Genomic DNA, 5,954 nt, shown 5'->3' with positions numbered 1-5,954 from the left:
GGAATAGAAAATATGAACAGACCAATCACAAGTAATGAAATTGAAACTGTGATTAAAAATCTTCCAGCAAACAAAAGTCCAGGACCAGATGGCTTCACAGGTGAATTCTATCAAACATTTAGAGAAGAGCTAACACCCATCCTTCTCAAACTCTTCCAAAAAAATTTCAGAGGAAGGAACACTCCCAAGCTCATTCTACAAGGCCACTATCACCCTGATACCAAAACCTGACAAAGATACTACAAAAAAAGAAAATTACAGACCAATATTGCTGATGAATATAGATGCAAAATCCTCAACAAAATACTAGCAAACAGAATCCAACAACATATTAAAAGGATCATACACCATTATCAAGTGGGATTTATCTCAGGGATGCGAAGATTCTTCAATATACGCAAATCCATCAGTGTGATACACCATATTAACAAACTGAAGAATAAAAACCATATGATCATCTCAATAGATGCAGAAAAAGCTTTTGACAAAATTCAATAGCCATTTATGATAAAAACTTTCCAGAAATTGGGCATAGAGGGCACCTACCTCAATATAATAAAGGCCATATATGAGAAACCCACAGCAAACATCATTCTCAATGGTGAAAAACTGAAAGCATTTCCTCTAAGATCAGGAACAAGACAAGGATGTCCACTCTCGCCATTATAACTCAACATAGTTTTGAAGTCCTAGCCACGGCAATCAGGGAAGAAAAAGAAATAAAAGGAATACAAATTGGAAAAGAAGTAAAACTGTCACCGTTTGCAGATGACATGATACTATACATAGATAATCCTAAAGATGTCACCAGAAAACTACTAGTGCTAATCAATAAATTTGGTAAAGTTGCAGGATGCAAAATTAATGCACAGTAATCTCTTGCATTACTATACACTAACAATGAAAGATCAGAAAGAGAAATTAAAGAAACAATCCCATTCACTATTGCAACAAAAAGAATAAAATACCTAGGAATAAACCTACCTGAGGAGGTAAAAGACCTGTATTCAGAAAACAATAATACACTGATGAAAGAAATGAAAGGTGACAAAAAAGATGGAGAGATATACCATGTTCTTGGATTGAAAGAATCAATATTGTGAAAATGACTATACTACCCAAAGCAATGTACAGATTCAATGCAACCCCTATCAAATTACTAATGATATTTTTTTACAGAACTAGAACAAAATACCTTAAAATTTGTATGGAGACACAAAAGACCCCTAATAACAAAAGCAGTCTTGAGGGAAAAAAACAGAGCTGGAGATATCAAACTCCCTTACTTCAGACTATACTACAAAGCTACAGTAATCAAGACAATATGGTACTGGCACAAAAACAGAAATATAGATCAATGCGACAGGATAGAAAGGTCAGAGATAAACCCATGCACCTATGGTCAACTAATCTATGACAAAGGAGGCAAGGATATACAATGGAGAAAAGACAGTCTCTTCAATAAGTGGTGCTGGGAAAAATGGACAGCTACATGCAAAAGAATGAAATTAGAACACTCCCTAACACCATACACAAAAATAGACTCAAAATGGATTAAAGACCTAAATGTAAGGTCAGACACTATAAAACTCTTAGAGGAAAACATAGAAAGACCACTCTTTGACATAAAGCACAGCAAGACTTTATTTGACCCACCTCCTAGAGTAATGGAAGTAAAAACAAAAATAAACAAATGGGACCTAATGAAACTTAAAGCTTTTGCACAGCAAAGGAAGCTATAAACAAGACGAAAAGACAACCCTCTGAATGGGAGAAAATATTTGCAAACAAATCAATGGACAAAGGATTAATCTCCCAAATATTAAACAGCTCAATATTAAAAAAGCAAACAACTCAATCAAAAAATGGGCAGAAGACCTAAATAGACATTTCTCTAAAGAAGAGATACAGATGGCCAAGAAGCACATGAAAAGCTGCTCAACGTCACTAATTATTAGAGAAATGCAAATCAAAACTACAATGAGGTATCACCTCCCACCAGTTAGAATGGGCATCATCAGAAAATCTACAAACAACAAATGCTGGAGAGGGTGTGGAGAAGAGGGAACCCTCTTGCACTGTTGGTGGGAATGTAAATTGATATAGCCACTATGGAGAACAGTATGGAAGTTCCTTAAAAAACTAAAAATAGAATTACCATATGACCCAGCAAACCCACTACTGGGATATACCCAGAGAAATCCATAATTCAAAAGGACACATGTACCCCAATATTCATTGCAGCACTATTTACAATAGCCAGGTCATGGAAGCAACCTAAATGCCCATCAACAGACAAATGGATAAAGAAGCTGTGGTGCACATATACAATGAAATATTACTCAGCCATAAAAAGGAACAAAATTGGGTCATTTGTAGAGACATGGATGGACATAGAGACTGTCATAGAGAGTGAAGTAAGTCGGAAAGAGAAAAACAGATATCGTATATTAACACATATATGTGGAATCTAGAAAAGTTGTACAGATATACCAGTTTGCAAGGCAGAAATAGAGACACAGATGTAGAGAACACATGTCTGGACACCAAATGGGGGAAGCGGTGGGGATGGCGGTGGTGGGATGAATTGTGAGATTGGGATTGACATGTATACACTACTATGTATAAAATAGGTAAGTAATAAGAATCTGCTTTTAACAATAAATAAATTAAATTAAAATTAAAAAAGAATTAATCAATGAGAGACTATAGATAAAATGAAGTACAGCTGTGCTAACAGAGGCATTCTCAAAATTGAGTAGGAATCCATTAATTTGGAGATTTGCAGAGTAGAAAAGCCAATGCTTTCCAAACTCCAAACATCAAAAATATGCACGTCACCCCAAGTCTTTTTCATGATCTTCTCATTAAATGCATTTTTTCTGGGAAAAAATAATTGTGTGGGCAACCTTTTGGAAAAAATGTATCTTACCAAAATTAATTCAAGAAAAAGTAGAAATTCAGCTAGAACCCCAAAGTTTCTTACCTAAAATTCTTGGAAAATTTTTTTGTTTGTTTTGAAATCAAAGTTTTTCAGATTTTAGAACATGATATGTTACATATATTTTATTTTATATGACATTGCCAGCAGGTAAATACATAATAATTGGATTGCAGGACTTCAACTGTAGAGGGTTGGGCTATACAATCATTAAAGAATTTGAAAGAATATTCAAAAAATTACCTATGAAGAAAATACGAGGGCCAGTTTAAACACATAATTAAAGTGAAAAATAGTTGCTATCTTGCACATGTCTATGAGAGAATTTTTTTAAAACAAGCAACTTATCTTTACATTTTTTTAATGGCATGAGTTTAACCTTGCTGGCAAAACAGAAAATAACCATATGAAAATGAAACATTACAGGTTAACCTCTTTTGTATGTATAATGGGAACATCTTAAAGATAATATTAGTTAACCAAATCTAGTGACATAACAGCACAACCAAGTTGGTGTATTAAAGAAATGCAAGGCTAATTCAACATTAGAAAATTTATTAATGTGATGTAATTTATTGCATTTACAAATTAAAGACAAAAGTATGATCATCCCAATAGATGCATAAAATAATTATGAAAATCTTTCAGGAATTACAACAAAAAATACTTTAGCAACATAGGAACAGAAGAGAACTTTAATGTGATAAAATCTAGAGAAGAAAATAACATTTAATAGTAAAATGTTAAAAGCAATTCTCTTTTAAAAAAGAATAAGACAAGGATACCCACTGTCTTGATTTCTATTCAATATTGTTCTAAAGGGATTAACCAGAATAAGAGGAAAGGAAAAGACATACTGTTTCGAAAAAGAAACAAAGATATCAGCATTCATAGATGTATGATCTCCAACACAGAAGCCCCAAAAGACTCTACAGACAGAATTAATTAGAGATTAGAAAACAGTAGCCAAATATAAGATAAATTCTATGGCATTTCCCTACACCAGAAAATCAGAGAAACTTTTATTTTAAAATATGTGTTATCTATGAGTATAACCAAAAGTACCAGGTACTAAAAATAAATCTCACAAGATATGTAAAAGATCTTTCTCAGAAAATCAGAATACTTTATTGAAAGACATTAATAACCTAAATAAATTGCATTATATGCAAGGATAGGAAGAACCAGTAATGTAAAGGTGTAAATTCTCCAACAAAATAATGTAAAAATTCAACACAATTCCAGTTAAAATTTACACAAACTATTGTCATGGAACTTGACCAGCTGATTCTTAGATAGATGTGAAGGATTAAAGAGCAAGAATAGACAGGAGAGTTTTTGAAAGATAAGTTGTTGCGTTTTATCTAACAAATATCAAGATTTGATAGGAATCTCCAGAAATGAAGGCAGTGTGATATTGTCACAAGGAAGAAAATTATAATGAATGATGAAAATCCTAACATATAAGGCAACTTATTTATGGGAGACATTGGAAATTAAAAAAATAATTTTAATAATTGAAGTAGAAAACCTAATTAAGGCACATGAACAATCAAAAGAGAGAGGAAAATAATACAAAAATAAATGTTATATATTAAGTGGTGCTCAGGGGTACGAAGGATATTAAATCAGAGTAAAAGATGTTAAAAGGTGACAGCAAGAAAATACTAGTTAGATAGTGTAGTCAGGGAATGTTTCTCTGAGTAGTGAACTGAAATGAGAGAACAAGTTATGTAAATATATCTGGAAACATCAATAGTGAAGGACCTGAGGGAAAAGTGTTTTTGACAAGTTCAAGCAACAACAGGAGAACAGCGACAGAATGAGACAGAGAGTAGGTAATAGATGATGAGGTCAAAGGAGAATGTTGAGTGGGGGATGGGTGCAGATCATATAAGACATTGAAGGTTCTGGGAAGAATTTTGGACTTATTCTAAGAGAGGAGGAAATTTATTGGTGGGTTTGAAGGAAATATACCTTAAGATCTGATATTTAAAATTTTTTTAAATTGTGGTAAAATAAATATAACATTTACCCTCTTTTTTTTTTTTTTTTTGGGTACAAGGAAAAATATCTTTATTGAGGAAGCTGGCAATCCTTGGGAGAAGGTAGACTCAACTCCCAAAGAACCAACTCCCCATTGCCAGTCAGGGGGAAAGAGCTTTTAAAGGAGAATTTCAGGGGTGCACAGGTGGGTGGAGGGGGGATACATGCAGAATACCACAGTTAGCTCTGACAATCATCTTGAAATTAATTGGTCATGTGGTGGTCTGATCAGTGTCATCTTGATCGTTTCTTTGTTTCTATTTATTTATTTATTTACTTTGAATTTTATTTTATTTATTTTTTTATACAGCAGTTTCTTATTAGTTATCCATTTTATACGTATTAGTGTATATATGTCAATCCCAATCTCCCAATTCATCACACCACCACCACCCCCCAACATTTACCCTCTTAACCATTTTTTTTAAGTCTACACTTCAGTAGTGCTAAGTATATTCATATTGTTGTATAACAAATCTCCAGAACTTTTTCATCTTGCAAAACTGAAACTCTCTTCCTATTAAACAACGATTCTCCATTTCCCCCTCTCCCTAACTCCTGGCAGCCACCATCTACTTTCTGTTTCTATGAGTCTGACTACTCTAGATGCCTCATAGAAGTGTAATCACACAGTATTTGTGTTTTTGTGACTGGCTTATTTCATTTAGACTAATGTGCTCAAGGTTCATCCGTGTTGTAGCATATGTCAGAATCCCCTTCCTTTTTAAGGTTGAATTATATTTCTTTGTCAGTATATACCATATTTTGTAAATCCATTCATCCATCAATGGATATTTGGACAATAAACTTCTACCTAGTGTCTACTGTGAATGATGCCGCTATGAACATGGGTATACGTGTATCTCTTTGAGATCCTACTTCCAACTCTTTTATATATATAACCAGAAATGGAATTACTGGAGCTGATCTGACTTATTTTAAAAGGATCATTTTCTTGCTGTATGTA

The sequence above is a fragment of the Eubalaena glacialis genome, chromosome 17 (assembly GCF_028564815.1).
Source record: "Eubalaena glacialis isolate mEubGla1 chromosome 17, mEubGla1.1.hap2.+ XY, whole genome shotgun sequence".
Classification (NCBI taxonomy): domain Eukaryota; kingdom Metazoa; phylum Chordata; class Mammalia; order Artiodactyla; family Balaenidae; genus Eubalaena; species Eubalaena glacialis.
Note: the sequence above shows the minus strand (reverse complement) of the source record.